The sequence below is a fragment of the Callospermophilus lateralis genome, unplaced genomic scaffold, assembly GCF_048772815.1.
Source record: "Callospermophilus lateralis isolate mCalLat2 unplaced genomic scaffold, mCalLat2.hap1 Scaffold_221, whole genome shotgun sequence".
Classification (NCBI taxonomy): Eukaryota; Metazoa; Chordata; class Mammalia; order Rodentia; family Sciuridae; genus Callospermophilus; species Callospermophilus lateralis.
The window spans coordinates 1,627,391-1,649,412 of record NW_027513138.1 but is presented as its reverse complement, the minus strand read 5'-3'; the positions used below and the strand labels follow the sequence as shown (position 1 = coordinate 1,649,412).

At 29.8% G+C, this 22,022-nt stretch overlaps 1 pseudogene; it reads left to right on the top strand.

Moving 5' to 3' along the window:
• The first annotated feature begins 268 nt into the window (after positions 1-268).
• The window catches only part of LOC143640395 (cadherin-9-like), a 40,618-nt pseudogene continuing 18,864 nt past the window's right edge, over positions 269-22,022 (top strand).

Genomic DNA, 22,022 nt, shown 5'->3' with positions numbered 1-22,022 from the left:
GAGTTAATGGATTTTTTTTATCTCTAGAGGTAACAAGGATTTCTTTGTAGTGTTCTACTTAAATATCTTTCAAATACTATGCATTGAAAGAGATACATTTATTTTCCTTTTTATTTCAATCTAGCTTCGTATGATGTATAAATGAAATTGTTAAAAATATTTAGCAAAACAAAACCTGAAATGTTTAGTTTCCACTCAATGAAAATAAGATAGCATATTTGTAGTGATATTGTCTAGTTGATATGCCAAAATTATTTTTACTGTAATAATGCATGTGTTTACAGAACTCTTCTTTTTTACCTCTTTGAAGCTTCATACTGACCAAGATAAAGGAGATGGAAATTTAAAATACATTTTAACAGGAGATGGGGCTGGCAGTCTGTTCGTCATAGATGAAAATACAGGAGACATTCACACTGCAAAGAAATTAGACAGAGAAGAAAAATCCCTCTACATTCTTTGAGCCAAGGCTATAGACCGAAAGACTGGTCGGCAGGTGGAACCAGAATCAGATTTTATCATTAAAATTCATGATATCAATGACAATGAGCCAATATTTACAAAAGACTTATATACTGCCAGTGTTCCTGAAATGTCTGGAGTGGGTAGGTATTTCCTAGTCAACTAATCAGTATGTTTGTTTGCTAAATTATATGAGGATGTGGTTATTATATGTGACCTCTTTCATGATAAGAGCTGTAACATAAAACTGCTATTTAGTGTAAACTTCCTATTTAGTTTCAATTACATGTACCTTAGAGTCTCTTATTACATAACAAGTTACTGAGAACAATTATTTCATTGCATTGTCATGGATACCTTCAGCTCTATTGAATTGTCACTCAAATGAGAGCAAGTAGAAGACATTTCTATGAGAAGGGAAAGGAATAATAGTGCAGGCAGTATTGGACAATTTTGCTTGGATTTTTTTGAATTACAAAATGCATTTGACAGATTTTTTCTGAAGCATTATCTCATTTGATCTTTCAAAAAGCTTTTTTTTAAGAAGCATGGGAAATAAAACTTTAAATCCCCATTCTGTTAATTAGCAATTCAGAATTCACAAAGATTTAGCAACTGGATTAGTATCTAATAACCTGGTAGCTTCATGGGCAGGATTCCAGGCTTTTTTTTTTTTCTTGTTTTTTAGTTTATTTTTGTTCATGTTCCACTACTGAACAAAGGTTTATAAATGAAAATGAAAATAACTTTTTCTCCTATTACATCTGCCTAAGATTTTAAATTTAACTCATTAATATCCAAATATTGTATCTGAGTAACTACATTTAACACTATTCTTGTAGAAGGTTTATATTTGTTAATAAGAGTAGATGCTTAAGTATAAAATATTTCTTAAAAATGATAAAACTTATAGTATACAAAATATACAAGCTGCATATGAGGGTTTATAGTCTTAAGTACATATTTGATTTTATTATAGCTAACATAACTTTCAATCTAAAATAACTTCTATGTAGGTAAAAAAATACTTGTACACATTTTTACTGAGGATTTTATGTAAAATACTTGTTAAATATGAGTATTTGGCAAGAAGAGCCAAGAGTTTATAAATAGTAATTTCCTCTAATGGCAAATAAGATCTCATTTATTTGAAAAAAGTGATGTTCTATTGTTTTGGGGGGTATTTTCTCCAATAATATAAAAAGGAGTCCTGTGAAATCATAAAGCCTGGAATAAAACATGAGTGGATATGTTTTCTTTAATATTATTCTTATATCTGTTAGCCTGGTACAGTTCCTTGGATTGGTCTACAGTGTTCCATCACAAGGGTAATTTAGGTACACATCATGATCTTTTTATATTTCATATGAGAGTACATTTTAAATTATATTTCTCTTTAGTATTCAATTTACTATTGAATCGTTTTCAAGTGATGTGGTTTTTGATAATACTCTTTAAAATTTGTAAAACATTTTATATGCATGATATTTTAACAGATATTTTTACATTTTACAATACCAAAACTTATACTTTTCTTTCTTCAGAAATATTTGACATGTATAGGAAATTCAAAAGCACACAAAAGATAACATAAATATTGTAATATGAGAAAATTTGACTATAGTTGATTAAAATATAAATATACTTTAAAAATTTCCAAAGCATTACTTCACATTTTAAAACAGAATATCATAAGAGACTATTGATATTTAAATTCTAAAAAGCCTGTATTTTCTCCTGAATTTTATAGTGATATTTAATCTCTCACTCTATACATTCCTACCATCTCTCTGCCTAATCAGATTCTTCCTTATTCAAGTATTCTAATCTAGATTATATTAAGTACATAAAGGCATCAAGATTGAACAAAGCATTTTGTATGTATGTGTGTGTGTGTGTGTGTGTGTGTGTCTATATATATATAGTCTTCAATGACTCAGTTCTTCATAATACAAAATGTAAACTTTATGTGTGAATGGAGGCTTGTAGATTGTCTCATTCTAAAACAATTCCTGTATTTCATTTACAGAAGATTAAGTTGTCAGCAGGGTAACCTCTGATCAGGCTTTAAAAATGAGAGTATTTTTTACCATTGCCAATTGCACTCCATGATAGGAATCCACAAAAACGTTACACAACAAGAAGTTATATGACTCTAATTGAAGCTAATTAATAAAAATTTAAAAATGTACATGAAAAAAATTATACAGATAAATCCTGATTCTTTTTGTAGGGTATAGTTATCATTCTTTATTACTGACATTGGTGAATGTATTGCTTCTATGGTCCACTAATTGACTTTGTGTTTCTATTTTTTAATTATCTTATTATATAAAATATAGTATGTCAAAGGCACTATAATTTTGGTTTACATACTTTATTTTTTAAGAAAGAGTGGAGAGAGAGAGAGAGAGAGAGAGAGAGAGAGAGAGATTTTTTAACATTTATTTTTTAGTTTTTAGGCAGGCACAACATCTTTGTTTGTATGTGGTGCTGAGGATCGAACCTGGGCTACATGCATGCCAGGCAAGCGCGCTACCACGTGAGCCACATCCCCAGCCCTACATACTTTCTTTAATAAATATGTACACATGAGTCCAAAAGAATTAAGGTGCCTTGCCCAAAGTACAGAGTCAGCTCATTGCTAGCCTAGACTGATAATGAAAACATAGTTTAATAGATTCAGAAGTAGCTGAACAATCTCACTGTCTATTTTCTTGCACTGTTAGTTATACTTGTATAAAATGTAATTTGAAAATCTTCTATTTTATTAGAACCTGAGTAAGCACCCCTAAATAGCATTTTTAAATATACTATATTAAATCAAATGCCTCTCTCAAATCCAAATAAGAGTAAAGGGGGGAAACACTGTGTTTTTCAATATAATTTTAGGTACTACTATACACACTCATACACATAATGTCTAAGTTAAATGTAGATGTATTTATGACCTGAATTTGTGTTGTTCTTTGTTGCAACTCTAATACCTTTTTTTATTTGATCTTTGTAGTTATACATCTCAGTAAAATGTATTTTGACATTTCATACCTACATGGAGTGTAACTTCCCATTCTTGTGGATGTTCATAATGTGGAGTTACACTGGTCATGCATATGTATATGAACATTGGAAAATTATGTCTGATTCATTATACTGTGTTTCCCATTCCCATTCCCCTCCCTTTTTCCATTCCTCCTTGTGCAGTTCAGCGAAGCTCCACTCCTCCCTCCATCCTGCCTCTTGTGAGTCAGCATCTGCCTATCAGAGAGAATATTAGGCCTTTGTTTTTTTTGGGACTGGCTAATTTTACTTAGCATGATATTCTCCTGTTCCATCCATTTACCAACAATTGCCAAATTTCATTCTTTTTTATGCCTGAGTAATATTCCATTGTGTTCCACATACGTTTTTTATGAAAATAAAATAAAATAAAAGATGAACTCATTATAATTATTGCAAGTGAACATATTCTTTGTTTTTATTTGTACAAGTAAATACTTTTATGAAAGAAAATTAAGGGGTGATATCTAGGAACTTCTCAGACTATGTATTACCCATATTAAGAGTTTAAGCACATGTGTAATTAAATTTAATATATATATATATATATATATATATATATATATATATATATATATATATAAAAGAATGCACAAAAACTGACTTCCACTTTATTTGCATTATATTAGTGATTTTTATTTAATCAGTGGGTTGACAAACTACAAATAGCTGAGGAGGAAATGAAGTTTAATAGAATGAAATAAAATCTCTCACCCTCCAAGGATTTCCTTCAGTCTGCATCTCCTTTACATTTGCTTTTCTTCTGAAAATATTTGTCACTTCCTTTCTCCCTCACCAATCATTGTCCTTAAATTTTCCCTCTCTTTCTTTCAAAACCATATATCATATTCCATTTTAGCTGTATAATTAACATACCCCATTTACTTAAATGTGCATGATTCTAATGAGCTCATAAAATTTGAAATGCATTAACATCTTTTTTAAAAAATATATATATTTTTTAGTTGTAGTTGGGCACAATACCTTCATTTTATTTATTTATTTTTATGTGGTGCTGAGGATCTAACCTAGGGATGCATATGTGCGAGGTGAGCGCTCTACAACTGAGCCACAACCCCAGCCTCTGCATTATCGTCTTCTGATTAAGCCTTTAAACTTGATAATACACAAATACATGCAATTACAGAAAATGGGATGTACTCCTATTAAAATGTTAGTGTAAGCCCCTACATTTTCCTTTTTCCATTTCTTGTGGTCAGTTTGCTGTTGCATAAATTTGGTAGTTTGGCATGCATATTTTCTCAAAGCCTGGATATTTCCCTAAATGCACTCTAAAAGATTTAGCCAGTCCTCCTCCTCACACTGGGTAATTTTCCAACCAGTAATTCCTCTATAGTTTTTGATAGAAATAACACAATCAACAACTTATTCAGGTCCTATTTCAGTCCTTTTTTTGAGGTTTACTTGCTCTGGATTCAATAACATATGCAATAATATCCATAACACTACACAGAACATTTGATAAAATATTTAGAAATATTTAGAATAGACTAGTTATGGCTAATTCCAGTCTTGTAATTCCCGGGTTCAAAATTTATATCAAACAAAAAACGGTTTTAATGTTTATGTATTGAATTCATGGGTTGTTTTAAACAGGTGCCATTGTACTCTCTAGAAATATCATCCCTATTTTTGCTGGTGCCCCATGCCATAAATATTTATGCAAGGGGCTATCCCCGTAGGTCCCCAAGTCAATGACTGTCTTAGCTGAAGGCATAGGCAGAGAGTTAACTTGGCCAGTACTATAAGAACATCCATGGAAGAGTGAATAGTTATTTTCTTCTTTTTTTCTCTAGTCTTCATCACATTATTGTCTCATAGGTCTGAGATAAATTCAATATGTTTTATACAGGAGTTAAGAGGAACAGAATATTGGGACAGAACAGGACAAAAACCATGCTACCTGTCTTATTTTCCTTTGGTTCCTCCAGTTCATGGATCAGTTCTGTTCTTTTTCCCTTTATTTGATCTCACAAATTTCTTAATATCTCTCATATATATATATATATATATATATATATATATAAATTGTAGGTGAGTTTGTGTACATGCACATTTGTGAGTGTATACACACATACATACAAACTTGTATATAAAAAATACATAATATGCATTATGTACTATATAAGTACAATATACATAAAGGGAAAATAATTTCTTAAAAGTTTAATACAATATAATAGGCCATATATATATTTTCAATATTACCGTGTTTATTAAAGAAGACTAGAAGCAGTAGAGCTGTATATTCCTTTCCCAATACTGTTTGTGTTTAGCAGTTGAAAATTATTTTAAACGAGTAATTTTGATAATAGCTAAGTAAGCTTGTGCACTACTATTTTTCTATATTTTAGTTTATTCATAGCTGTACTTGGATTGATAGGTAGCTGGCTAGATACATAGATAAGTACATACATACTGCATAATACATTGATAGATAATTAGATATGAAATCTATACTCTTTGGTTCATTTACATTTGAAAAGTTAAGAGTTTCATTTTCTATTGAGTGAACTAGCTGAGTTAGTTGGAATTGTATTTTGAAATTCGAATCATGTTCAAAACTGTATATTGCAAATATAATTTTATTTCTGCCTATAAGTCATAGAAACAGAAAGTTCCCTTTTGTTCTATGGACAGAATGTTTTCTATAAAGTGAGATAGCCTGAATTTGTTTAACTTCCCCTAATTTAGTTCATAAGCATAGAGGAGAACAACTAGCATTTTGGGGTTACATTGTGTGACATAAACCTTTTTACTTTTATATTTCATCCATAAAGGTAATGCTTATGAATATTTCTTTCACCACAAAATAAATGATTTTGCTTTTCCAAACACTTAATATAAAAATTATTATTTGACTAATTTTTAATATTTTTATGTGATTTTCTATTATGAGTTTAGCTTTTGTGTCTTGAATTTTCTTAAATATTAAACATTAGCTTTATATTAAAGAGAGGAATTAGCTAAGGGATGCAATAAACATTTTTGATTCCATAACATATTTTCTGTTTAAAGAAAGATATTGTATACAAAATTCTTCTAAGAGTTTTCCAAAAATAGCAACATCAAAATCATGCTCAATTTTTTGAGATAAGAAATGTGATATTCAATTGTCACCTAGTCCTTGTTATATTTTCCCATGTTTTATATTCTTAATGCAAAAAATGAAGAAAATTTTTAAAAATGAAATTTTGAAAAAGTAAAAGATATAATAGCCAAAGTGTATTTTACATTAACCTGTCTTCATAAATACATGCAAAATTAGTTTAACTATGCATCATTTTACTTTATTACTAAATAATGTTCACTGTTAAGAATCATTACATTTTTGTGGAAAAAGAAAAAACTATCCATCCCTTGTACACCAAAACAATTGGTGTTTTCTTTTTTCTTAACTTGTTGGTATAAATAAAACGTTAGAGGCATGTCATTAGCGTTTACCAGTTTCAAAAGCATACTTAACTATTACCAAGAATCTGAGGGATGGAATGTGAATATTATATGGGTGTTCTAGTTTTTCAGTCACATGATGGGGGTGATTTATATTCTATAAACTTTCTTTTTTCTTAAGGCCAAGCATTTTTTTCACAAGTTTAAAGATCACACACCCATAAAATAGAACAAGCAAAACTTTTTCACCATAAAAATATTATTTAAAAAGTGTGAAAATGTGGGGCTGGGGTTGTGACTCAGTTGTAGAGTGCTTGCCTAGCATGTGTGAGGCACTGGGTTGATCCTCAGAACCACATTAAAAACTAAATAAGTAAAATAAAGTTATTGTCTCCAATTATTATATATATATATATATATATATATATATATATATATATATATATATATAATAGTGAAAATGTACAGAAGATTGTTTTTACCTGTACCCATAGTGAAACATGAAAATGTTTACTTACAAAAAACAAAAGGGACAAGTAGCACAGGAAATGTCCAAAACTTGATGAACTAACTAATGGAATTTTCAACATATAAGCAAATCTTAGTAATTTATATTTCAATGATATCCAAATGTGAAAACAATTCTTATTTTAACTCACTTGTACTCACATATGATTAAACAAAAATTTAAATATAAATTAGAAAACAACTTAGATGAACTTTCAAAAATTACTGAGGAGAAAACTAGTTTAAACTTTTGGGTGAGGTTGGATAACTTTTCAATGATAAATCTTATAATTGACATGGATCTAGTGATTATGTAGTGTTTCCTGTCACAGGATATATCAATTCCATTACAGACGAGGAGAGGTTTTTAGTGGGTGAATTCAAGTTATAATTGTATGTGAATTAATTTAAGAAAACATAAACGACTGTTGCTGAATTAATGGGGTACTATTGAAATGATTTGATGGGAAATGAGTTCTTAGTGTTAATCTCAATGGACATCATATTTATTTAATAAAATTTGCATATGTATATGCATTCAAAATTGAGAGATATTCACTGCAATTTACTTAGAGAAGTTTATGAGTGAATAATATATATGATGTATTAGGATAGATGACAGAACCAATGAGGAATTCACTCAGTCCTCAAACATATTAATGTCTGAGCAATGTAATTAAACTTGAAAAGTTGTGTATAATGTATTTAAAATGTTCTACAAAATCATTTCACTCAGGGGAATCCATAGTAGGTTTCAGTTAAGATTTTAAAATTATTCTTTAATCTTTATAGCAATTGAGTTAAAAATATGTACATATTTTTATGTATATATACATTAAAATGTATATATATATATATATATATATATATATATATATATACACATACACACGTGTGTGTGTATGTGAAACAATTAATATATTCCCTTTGTTTATCTCCTAAAACTAATTTTTAAAGCACTTCTAGTTTTTAAAGGATTGGGATTTCTTACTAACCAAAAATAAAGAATTGTTTATAATATAAAATTAAATAGATATCAGTATACATTTTTTAGAGAATTTTACTAAAATTTTTATTTTAGTCTTTATCAGTAAATACTACTTACTGCATTATTAAAAATTTTTGCATAGTACAAGTACACAAGTACATTTTTCCAATTTGGAAGTATTTACGTGTTTATATTTGGGGGCTTTTTGTAGGTACATCTGTTATACAAGTGACTGCAACAGACGCAGACGAAGCCAACTATGGAAATAGTGCCAAAGTGGTCTACAGTATACTGCAAGGACAGCCATATTTTTCAGTGGACCCAGAGGCAGGTAAAACATTTATGACATGGAATATTTCTCATTATATACATCTGGATGTACTGATTTTATGGAGAATAACCCATGGGAAAAATCTTTTGGTTTTATGAATTATGTTGAATTAATTGTGCATTGAAGGATATGCTTAATCACACTGCTGTTTTATCTATTTGCTATGATTAACTTATATAAAGTGAATCTTAAATAACTTAATTTTAAAAGCCAGTGGTTTAATTGTCTTTTTTTTTTCAAAAGGCATAATAAAAACTGCATTACCAGACATGAGCAGAGAAAATCGAGAGCAGTACCAGGTGGTTATACAGGCCAAAGATATGGGTGGCCAGATGGGAGGCCTTTCTGGAACCACAACAGTGAACATCACTCTGACAGATGTAAACAACAATCCTCCTCGATTTCCACAGAATAAGGAAGGTTTAGTGATCTCTTGTTGAAAAACTTGTCAAACGTACAATTATTTAAATCTAATGTTTGCACTATCAGTTCACTATTAATTTATGCAAACTATCAAATTCAAAACCCATCCCTCTACTCTCACACACACAGAAGCACAATTTCTTTCAAACTGAGAGTGATGGGTATCATTTACTTCATTGGGTAGGCAAAGGGTCAAAACAAGGACATGAGGTTCTTTTGTAGTTTGGGCTTTTTATTATCCTTTTCTACTTTTTGGAGTGTTGGAAAACTTCCCATGCTAAATTCTATATAATCTTCCTGATTGGAATGTGGTCTCTGCAGTTGGTCTGATTGGATCCTATTTATTTATTTATTTATTTATTCATTTATTTATTCATTCATTCATTCATTCATTCATTTATTTATTTATTTAGTGGGAATTGAACTCAGAGGCACTCTGAGCCACAATCACAGCCCTATTTTGTATTATCTTTAGAGACAGGGTCTCACTGAGTTGCTTAGTGCTTCACCATTGCTGATACAGGCTTTTAACTTGTGATCCTTATGGCTCAGCCTCCCCAGCCACTGGAATTACAGGCAGGTGCCCACGTGCCCAGCCCCTGACTAAATTCAAATTCTATGCCTCACACTGGTCTCTGTTGTCATGTGTGTGCATAAGCATTATAAGCCTTTGATAATTGATCTTAAGCAAAAATTTAAACATCTCTGAAATCAAATGATTTATGAAAATGGGTTAAATTGGCCACATTCTATATTTTTTATAGTGAATTATACAGTCATGACTTACCAAGGTTGTGTGTGATGGCATGCATTGATACTGACATTGTTAAACATGTGATGGCATACTAAAATTCAATAATGTCAATGCTGTTGAGTCATGAAGATTAAATTATTTAATTTCCTTTTGGTTGAAACAATTTTAGGATACACTTTAAAACTTGGATATTTTGCATCTCTTGAGGTCCTACAAAAACACATTTCAATTATCTGATTAAAATTTTTGACTCTGCAGTGTGTAAAATGATAAAGAATTCTTCCTTAAAATTCTCAGTTGAGGTCCGATTTAAATTCATAATTATTTCAAACAATAAAATATTTTTCAGGTTGACAAAATGTGAAATATGTGATGCAACAGTTTTGGTGAACATATTCATATGATTAATTTTTAAAAGTGAATTTTGCTGAGAACATGAATAATAAGACCAGGTAACAGAAACTTAAACATTGCATTAAATGTTAGTAGTGTTTACTAATAATTTTAATGTAAACGAAAATTGTAAATTGCCAAATTATTTAATGTCTTGCCACTTAGCAGTTCTAAGATCTGTTAGAATCTTAACAAATATTTGAAACTATGATAGTACTAATAAAATGCTGAGGACTAGATCTTGAGCTGAAGGAATTACAGACAGGATTTTATATAATACAACAATCTTGTAATTCAAATGCTAGCATTTTCTTTTTCATTTAATAGATGCAAACATGGTTTTCAAAGTTTAGAAAATTTAATTACCTTGCACAGGAGGACAACTTAAACTCAAACAGTGGACTTATAAGCTTATATTTTTAACTATCAAACACTGGAAAAAGAATAGACTATGAAGTCAGAGACAACTGGCATTTTCCTTTACCTAAATTTGGAGGATGATTTTCTTGAACCTGATCCTGAAGATAATACCTACATTGTTATTTAGAGAAAAAATAAACTACTGCAGAGAGCATTTGACTATACTGTTCAACACATAAAAATATTTTTAAAAGTATTTTTTTACATTAATTAATTTTTTTTGGACGTCTTTCCTATTGATTCTTGAATACTTATAAACTAAAACACTTTCAGCAATGACAGAATGTGAGGTATTGAATGGGTGGGTCTACAGAAAACATAAACAAACAAACAAAACAAAATCTACTAAAAATACATTAAATTTGAAACAAATAAACAAAAAATAAAAGTGAGGGGAGCATTGACATTGATCTCTGCAGAGTTGTTTTTCTATCCCTGATTTTAAAAAAAAGAAGAAACACGTATTTTTAAAACAATTGCATTGATGTAAAAATATATGATAATAATTTTGAATCTCCATATAAGCAATAAATAATTGGTTTTTATGTTCTTTTAAATAAATAATTTTAGATTCTAATATCACATTTCCCATCTGTAAGTAGCTTCCCAAAATTTATATTTCTTACTTACGAATTGTTTGCCTTTATATATTCTTCTCCTAACTTAATAAATCTATAAAATCTGACAGCTTAAAATTCAATAATATGGAAATCTCTTCCAATTTAAAATTAATTTATTTAAGTAAAAATGAGGAGAAGTGACACAGTTTCATCATCTAAAAAGGAAATGCCAAAGAAGTGCTGATTTAATTTACAGGTACATATCAGTTTAGTTCTCCAGAGTCTGCACCTCTTGGAACCCATCTCGGAAGGATAAAAGCCAATGACCCTGACTTGGGGGAAAACGCTGAGGTGGAGTACAGCATTGCAGAAGAAGAGGGAGCGGACATGTTCGATGTCATCACTGACAAGGATACACAGGAAGGGATTATAACTGTCAAACAGGTGTCTTTTTCCTGTCTTCATTTTTCCCTTGAGTGCTCTTTAGTTTATTCTTGCTTCTCAGTAGAAGAAGAAAAGTCTTGGATTTATTTTTCTGTATCTTTTATATGCTTTCTTCCTTTCACGTAAGTGGGAATAGTTGTGATTTCACTTCAAATAAGTAAAGCATCTTTATCATTCACACTTATACAGTGGTTTGAAAGCTCAATTGCTTGCATTTGTAGTAGACAGCCATCAAACTAAGTTAATACTAAAAGTACCTGTTTAATCTCTCTTTATGGGAGAAAAAATAAGCATGTAGCTATCACTGTTATTTCACACAGTTTTTAAAATGTTCTAATTTTAGCTGTAATGGTTTATATAAATAAATAAAAGATAAAAATGATATGTGTTTTATGTTGATTATATTAATTTTAATGCATTTTAGGGAAATATTTTGAAACTTTACATGGAATAATGTAGGTCAATATTATTTTACATTTTACTCAAATGTTACAGTCAAATAAATGAAATATAAACAATTTTTCTCTAAGATTTTACATCAGTCAACTTTTCTTCTGGTTTTAATTATGTATAACTTTAATGCCAATAATATATAATCATTATATTCATTAAAGAATGTTTCATTTATCTGTGCCTAAAAATATTGAAGTACAATACTGAATGTGAATCAATCTTATTTGCATATTCCATTATATTTAGTTAAACCTGTATAAGTAAGTATGAGGCAAAAGGAAAAAAAAACTGCAAATTTATTTTATATATTATATAAAATAAATTTGTTTATGTATACAATATTTATATATAATTAACAATATTATATAATTAAGTATATACATATGTGTGTGTAAGTTACTTAGTCTTAATTGCCTGTATCATTAAGAAATCAGGATTTTATATCTAGAAATTTTCACCTATGGTTATGGCTTGTAAATTGTGCTAATATTTTCTTGTGTTATCTAATTTCAGAATTTAGACTTTGAAAAAAAATGCTGTATACTTTAAGAGTGGATGCAAGTAACACTCATCCTGATCCCCGATTCTTACACCTGGGAACTTTCAAAGACACAGCTGTAATCAAAATATTTGTGGAAGACACAGATGAGCCTCCTGTGTTTAGTAGACACTCCTACTTGATAGAAGTCGATGAGGATGTAAAGGAGGGTAGCATTATTGGACAAGTCACAGCATATGACCCAGATGCCATGAACAATTTAATTAAGTAAGTACTTTCAGAAGAGTTATGTTTGCAGATATATAATCTATTTTCAAGCCATCTGGAGACAAATGTGTTGCACAATGTCAGTCAAACACAGAAATAAACACAGATTACAAACCTTTAGTTGAAATGTTTTTTAAGCCAATTAGGTCTATTATTTTATTAGAGTCTTACAATTCTAGATATTACTATGATATTTTTCTGGGGATGATAAGATCAAGACACTAAGTATTTAAATAGCCCAATAGTGACAAATTTGGTTCTTAAAAAATCAGGCAGTCTATCTAGCTTCAGGGTTAGTCAGGGATTTGGATCTCACTTTTGATTCAAATGATTCCCCATTGTTCTTCTTTATTAAATCAAAATGCATGTAAAAATGATTTAAGAAAGAAATTGGAAATATACATTTCTCTCCTAAAAATATAAACTATGCACTTTCAAAAAGAGCCACTAAACCTACCTTAATTAAAATTTTGGTGAAACATTGCACTAGTTCATCATAATTCAAATATGAACACTTATATGTTCATACATTACAGAATTACTAAAGAAATAATGATATATAAGTCAATGGAAAGGTTAAAGTACTAACAACCAGCAGACTATAATACTTTTCCAATATTTCAATATTATATTCATTGTTTCAAGCTTTAAAAAAGTATAACTTTAATGCCAATAAAATAAATAAATATAATAAAATATATTTATATAATTATAAATTTACATAAGAAAAACTTCAATAATTCTTAGAAAAAAAAATTTTTAAGGAGAATGGGAATGTAATTGATACCTAAATAACTATGAATAGGACAGAAGGGTGCTGATGTGTAGATATGTAGAGGATGTTAGAAGTGACAGAAGATGTAGATAAATAATACCTTTTCCATTTAAATATGTGGCTAGTAAAATACCTATAATTTCATTTTTCTTTAAATTTTACTCTTAAGAAAAATAATTGGTTAGACGTTTTTATGCCATCCTTTACACATAGAATATTAATGAATATATGTATTACCTAGTTTTTATTTTAGGACTTTCCAAATGTGTCAATTTGCAAAGTAATATTGCTGCACAAAATATATTCTGGTAAAAATTCTATTAGTCATTGGCATTAATATACAATTGAACATGTTAAACTTTGTAACCAAGAATTATTCTAGAATATTTTTTTCTGTAGATCATAACTAGAGCTTAAAATTTGGTTAGTTTTAGGTTGAGTAGAAAAATCATTTACTGAATCTCCCTATTTAAAACGTAAATGATTGTTTTCAAATTTTATATTTTGTATACTATTAAACATTATTTTTATGAGATTCATTCTAGTTTATACAAGAAATATTTTACTCTTAAAAATATTTTTATAAGGGCTGAAGTTGTAGCTCAGTGGTAGAGCACGTGCCTCACAAATGTGAGGCACTGAATTGAATCCTAGCACCACATAAAAACAAATAAAGGCATTGAGTCCATATACAACTAAAAAATAATAAATAAATAAATATAATAAAATATTTTAATAAAGTTATAAATTTATATAAGAAAATATTTACTCTGAAAAATATGATTATCAATATACATAAAAGTATGCATATCAGTATACTCATATTTTTATCAATATACATATATTTTATCATTATAAATGTCCATATTAGGGACTGGGGTTGTGACTCAGCAGTAGAGTGTTCATCTGGCAAGTGTGAAGCTCTGGGTTTGATCCTCAGCACCACATAAAAATAAATTTAAAAGGTATTGTGTCCAACTACAACTAAAAAATAAATATTAAAAAAATAAATTCCCATATTATGTAAAACAAAGCCTTTAAATAAAATGAAAAATTAACAGTTTTCTATGATTAATTTATCTGTACTAGAATGTTCATTTCTAATACAATGTGAATTTTTATGTTATTGAAATGGGACATGCTTATTGCCTTTTTGTCCTCATATGTGAATATGTTCAAACTCAGTGTTTAAAATGCATCCAGCTTCTTTGCAATGCTCAAAGAGAAACAAATGCTTATTTCTTTTTTACTTTTATATCACATATATTTGGAACTTGATAAAGGGCTTCACAAATTTGGCAATTATCCAAAAATTTACAATGTATATGATAGTACTAATAACACATTGTAATAAAATGTTCTTATAGTGAAAATAGAGATAGTTTGGCTGTTCTACTAGAATGATGGATTGGCTTTTCAATGATTGGTGTTAACATTTTTTCCCTCTAAAGTCTCAACTTGATAGCACCTTCCTATTTTTAAAGAAAATAAGAGGTTTGCCACATTAGTAACTACAAATGCTTAATGAGTGTCTGCCTTTGATGGTTTGGGCCAGTTTCTAAACATGTGGTCTAGGTTTGGTCATACCTTCATTTCTCCTTAGCATTTGATATGAATAATTTTTTTTGATAGAAATCCTACATGTTCATTTTAAAAATAATTAATTGTACCTTTTTAAAATGAAAGTAATCAACTTTTTAAAATTTGTTGTCAATGACAGTGTCTCAACATATTTAGATAATGAACCATCTTATTGTTTGACCATTAAGTATTTCTGAATCATAAGGAGATCACATCTTAACAGTAGTCTCTGGATCTTTCCTAATTTGTATCCTATATTTGCATATTAAGAAGTCAATAAATGTTGCAAGAGGCATGTAAATTATTCCATGACACCAAGGTTACTTGTTCATTTACTCAGGTGAGGTGTCTCATCAACCTTTATCAATTCGTAACACTCCTTTCTGCAGAAATATTTTCATCTCATCACTAAATTCTGCACCAGGCAACAATGTGTATGTTTTATTAGTCAAATCATATTATAAAATTTATAACAGTTAACTACCACACTTTGTCTATTTTCTCCATTCAGTTATTTCTGTTTCAATACATTTGTCTTACTATTACATTCTTTTTTTCTGTTTATATTGTGGATACTTTGCTTTCTTCCCCCTCCCTGTTTCTTTGACTTACAATATGAGGTTATTTATTTGAGATATTAATTTTACATTTTTCTTAAATATACATCATAGTGATATAACTTTCTCTGTTAGCATAGCTTTAGGTGTGTTTACAACAATCTAATATTAATATGTGGTCTTCCTCTTTTTGAATTATTGTTTTTAATTAAAACATAACTTGTATTGTAGATAGATGGTCTTGCTTTATAACCCAGTTTAATATTATTTCTTTTAAATGAAATGTTTATACTGTGATTTTTCATACTGTTAAGTTTGTCATCTTGCCACTTTTTTCTGTTTATTTTATCTTTTCCTTGTTTCCTCTTATTTTGTGCCATTTTGGATTAGTACAATATTACAGATTGCTGGTTTTCTAACAGTATGGTAAATATTTTGCTCTGTAATAATGTTTCTTCCTTTATGGAATCCTTTGTTCCTCATGCTGCTTTTAATTTTTCAGTAATTTTAATTCAATTGATTGGAATATGACTTACAATAATGGACTTCATTTCCTTTTTGCTTAAACTTTATTGAATTTCTTGGATGTGTGAATATATATCTTTTGTGAAGCTGGGAAAATTTTTAGGCATTGACTCTTCAGTTTCTTAACCCATCTTCTTCTCCTTCAGGGAATATAAATGTTATTAGGTCTCATGAATGTGTCTGTCATTTTGTATATACCACATTCCACAGCATCTTCAAATTCATTAATTATTTCTATAATGTTTAATCAATTTTAAATCCATGCAGAATATCTATCTTTTTTTAATATTTATTTTTAGTTGTAGTTGGACACAATACCTTTATTTTATTTATTTTTATGTGGTGCTGAGTATTGAACCCAGAGCCTTGCATGTGCTAGATGAGCACTCTACTGCTGAGTCAAAACCACAGCCCCCAGAATATTTTTTTAACGTACATGCATTGTCATTTATTCTGTAGATGTTCTATTAAGATCACATATATATGTATACTAGACACATATATGAACATATATATACGGAACACAGATAAACATCTTTTGAATGTAATTTTGAGCTAATTCTATTGACTGTCATCTCTGTGTTGGTTGGAATTAATAGATTTTTCTTTTCACTCATGCTTTCCTGTCTTTTGCATGCATGTAATTTTATTCGATTATAGACATTGTGATTTTTACCATGGTTACTGTTGTCTAAGTTTGCATTTTTATGAAAATTCCTGAGCTTTATCTGATGTAGTTAAGTTGGTTGAAAGAGCTCAGCCCTTTTGGAACTTTTTCTTGTGCTTTCTCAGCAGCCCTTAGTGTAAGCCTAGTTTTGCTCCATTGTTCACAATATCTGTTTGTTTGAAATTATATAGTTTTCCATCCTGTATGATAATCAGCAAAAACTATCCCAAGGTTCATAATATTCCACTAATATCCCTAGTTGATATTGTGTACCCTTTAATTCATAAGATAATTTACCTTCATAGTGTTGTAGCCAAGTTGGATCCTCTTCAGATTTCAGTCTTCGCCTTCTCTCCAGTGCTCCCTGCCAACTTTAGCCACTGTTGTCTACCTCTACCTCTTTGGGTTTCTACTCACAATACTATAGGAACCTAGAGGATACTCGTGAAAGTTCAGGAGGTCACCCCCTTTTCTTCCCTTCTCTAAGAATTGCTGATTTCTGTTGTTGTTGTTGTTCTTCTTCTTCTCCTCCTCCTCCTCCTCCCCTCCTCTTCCTCCTCCTCCTCTTCCTCCTCCTCCTTCTTTTGTAATACAATGGAGTGGATTGTTCTTTGATGTTGTTGTAGTACATGGACACAATTCCTTTATTTTACTTGTTTTTATTTTTATGTGGTGCTGGGGATTGAACCCAGTATCTCACACATGCTAGGCAAGCACTGTACCACTGAGCCACAACCCCTAGCCTCTAAATGTCCAGTTCTTTAAACATCATTGTTCGCTTGCAATTTGCATTTTTTTTTTTTGGTGTTTAGTGTGTATGGGAAATCCATCCCCTATTATTCTATTTTTGTCAAAAGAAAAATGAAAAATTATTTTAAAAATTGTCCCCAAATTGTTTAAGTGTAGCAATTCATTTTCAAAAACACAGGAAATTTTGTAGCAAATAAAACATGAAATTCTCTGTTACTCCTGTATTACTTTACTGCCCTTCTATTAAATATTCCATCATTCAAATAATTTGTCAATCTATCTCATTTTTATATCATTGAGTCCTTTAGTCTTTGTATGTTTTAAATTCTGTGTGTTCACTTATGTTCCAAACTCAGTAATTTTTTTTATAAATAATGCACTATTATGTCAATAATACATCATTGATAAAAATTTAGATTGCTTGGAGCTTATATAAATATATATATTATAGTTTACATATAATACATATATATGAGATCACACATATATTATATGTATAGATTACATATACATGTTCTCTATCAATATATGATTACACATATAGATTACATATAGAGGTTACATATATTTTGTATATATTTTAGGCATATATATATATATATATATATATATATATATATATATATATATAATATATGTACAATCTTCACCTAAATATAATAATTTACTGAAGGTACAATTTCAAAAATAAAGTTCTGTGTCAAAAAGATCTATAGTCAAATTTGTATTCTTGTTTCACAGTGTTAAAAATTGGTTGTCACATTTTTAAGTTTCTAGTCATCCCAGAAATATTGACCTTGGATAGAGAACTCACATCCTGGAGAAAAAACAATGAGAAAGAATTTTACCAGTAAATTTAAAAAGTGCCTTTCAAAGAAAAATATTAAAAGAACAAATTATTCTCAAATTATATTTCTTAAATTATATTGCCAATTCTGCTCCCCCCCAGAAAAACATTATAGACTGAATGCTATTAACATGTAAATGTATGGGGAAAAATACTTTAGAACTCCAAATATAGTATGAAGAAAAATCAGTATTAATTCAACAGTGAGTCAACAATGTAATTTGGGGCAGGGGGCTGGGGATTGAACCTAGGGCCCCCCATGAGCTAAGCAAGTGTTACATCAAAAGCCCATGTAGAAGTCTTTGCTTTGTCTAATGCAATTCAGAAAGATGACTAAATGACTGTTTCCTAAATGCAAAAACAGGCTGCAATTAGCATCATGGGGATTCATATTTTTTCAGAAAATATTGGGAACTACTTCTTCCTACACCCACCCCTGTAAATCTGTCATCAAACACATTTTCTTAAATACATCTGCTACTTGCAACATGAAATTTTTGTTACAGTTAGCAGCTGTTGTCACCTCTGCTTTACCACATTAGTTATCATGGAGTTACTTATCCCAAGTTATAGAGTCAATTATAGCTTGACAAGGTCTGAAAGAACATCATGCTTCATTTCACACCTATTTTATGCTTAATGTATTTAAAATTCAATGATTTTTTTGAAGAAATCCTTTATACTGCTGTTGAAACTAAAATAAGGTACTTATGGCAAAAAATTTGTTATGCTTCAACAAAATATGTATGATTCCAACATAAACAAAAATATGTGCATAAGTGCATTTATATATAGTGGTGCTTTTATTTCAGAGGGTAACATAGTAATGGTGTAACAACAATACTAAACTTAGAAAAGAATATTCTGAATTAATATAATTAACAAACATGAAAAAAAGGTTAAACATCTCCAGCAATTACAGAAACTCAAATTAAAGCTACACTGAGATTTCATCACACTTGAGTCAGAATGGAAATTCTGACAAACAACAATAAATATTGGTGAGGATGTGGGGAAAAGGGTACACTCATACATTGCTGGTTGGATTGCAAATTGGTGCAACCACTCTGGAAAGCAGTATTGGAATGGAACTAGGAATGAACAACCATTTGAGTTAGTTATCACACTCCTTGGTGTACATCCAAAGGACATAAAATCAGTATACTACAATGATATAGCCAAATTAATGTTTATAGCAGCTCTTCACAAAAGCCATGCTATGGAACCAACCTTGTTGTTCATCAACAGATGAATGGATAAATAAAATGTGGTTTCTATACACAATAGACTGTTACTTAGCCATAAAGAAGAATGACTTTATGATATTTGCCAATAAGTAGATGGATGTAGTGACTATCATACTAAGTTAAATAAGCCAATTCCCCAAAACTAACAGTTGAGTGTGTTCTCTGATACATAAATACTAACCCAAGGGAAATTAAGGGAATAGAGGTGGTGATAAGAATAAGAAAGACAGTGGAGTGAATCTGACATAACTTTCCTATGTACATCAATGAATACATAACAGTGAATCTCAACATTATGTATATCCATAAGACTGTGATCTTAATTAGAATAAGATGTATTCCATGTTTTTATATAAATAAGTCAAAATAGACTCTATAACTAAAAAGAACACATGAAAATAGAGAAAAAGAATTATAAGTAATTTCATCATATAACAAACATTCATGTTTTTAATCATTTCATGGTTCTCAGCTATGGAAAATTCATAAGTAGAAGCTAGAATGGAAAGAGTAGATCCATATCAGGACTCTATTGACTTATTGAAAGAAGTAACTTGAATCCAATAAAAGAAAAATAATGTAATGATAAGCTATTATAGCATATTACTGATTTGACCTCCTGTATTAACTCAGTTTCCTTTTTACTTGTAATTTTTTTAGTAAAACATTTCAGGTATATGATATGGGTTTGATTTTTAATGGTAGAATATGAAAATGGAAAGAAAACAAAAAATGGAATCCAGAGATTGGCTACAGGTTCAGTTCTCTTTGCTTTATTTCACTTGTTATTTGACACCCAATGGTTGGATCATCTTCCTAGAACAGGCATTCATACACCAAAAAAATTATGCCGGTGTTCTTTTGTAACTTACCGTTCAACATTCAGTGTAGGGGAGTCAATAATGTATTACTGCTATTATAGGCCATCTGCTGGGACAGAGAGAGAAGTTTTCTTCTGTGTTAAGTGTTTATCAAGCTCTTTCTGCTGGTTTGTTGTAATCCAATGTATGTATTATTAATAGGTAAACCAGAATGTTCCTATTCTGTGTTGAAAATAGAACTTGACTGTTAAATAAAAGAAAATTACTTTGGGCTTTTGACAAATAGTGAGGCATCATTTGCACTGACGAAATTTGCTAAATATAAACCTGTATCATTAACAAAGTAAGCTATTTCTAAATTGTTAAAGTGATTTTCCTCTCTGATTCTTAACTTAAAAAGCAATGTCTTTCAAGGTTAAACCTTGGAGTAGGGGCAGAGAGAAACACATCCATTTTGTTCCTACTAAGCTACAAGACGGTCAAACCTTGACTTTCATACTGATAGAATTATTATTTATTCCTTCCTCACAGACTGTACATGATAATCTCTAGGGAAAGTAACCATGGGGATTAAAGAAAATTTTATTTTCCTTTTTGATCTTAATGGAAACAGTAGAAAAAAAGGTCAAGATCTATTCAGACAAAAATAGATAATGGCTGACTGTTGACCTTTCCAACAATGATGAGACGCACCTACAGAAGATACTGTAATTGCTTCATTCCACACAAGATGTGGTCATGTTTGTTTTTGTTTTTTTTTATTTTTGCTTTCCTTGTGTGCATTTCATGTTTACTTTTACTCCTAAATAGAATTTGGTGTATGTAAGAAAAAATAAAGCATACTTAATATTGCAGTAACTTTCTTTGTCTTTCGCCTAAATACCTTATAATAGAGATGTGATCCCAAAGGTAAAAAACAGCCCACATTGGGAACTAAATTTTAGAAATGCTGAAACTTACAGATTAAAAAACCTCAAAATTTTGTTAGCACAATTAATCAATAAATTTTAAAAAGACACAATTCAAAATACCTGCCATCTTCAACTTAGGTGTACTGGTAACGATTTTAAAAATCAGATCTACTGCAGATAAGTATGTAACAGAGAACTATTTTTAGAAATCTGATGTAGTTTTGTTTCCTTTATTTCCTTTTATACATTTATTGCTATATAATAGATTTCTTTTTTTGGGGGGGGGGTGTGCAGAGAAAACCAATGAAGCTGTATTTTAATCCACTCCTGTAGCATAGCTTCCATGAATTCTCACCATTCTGACAG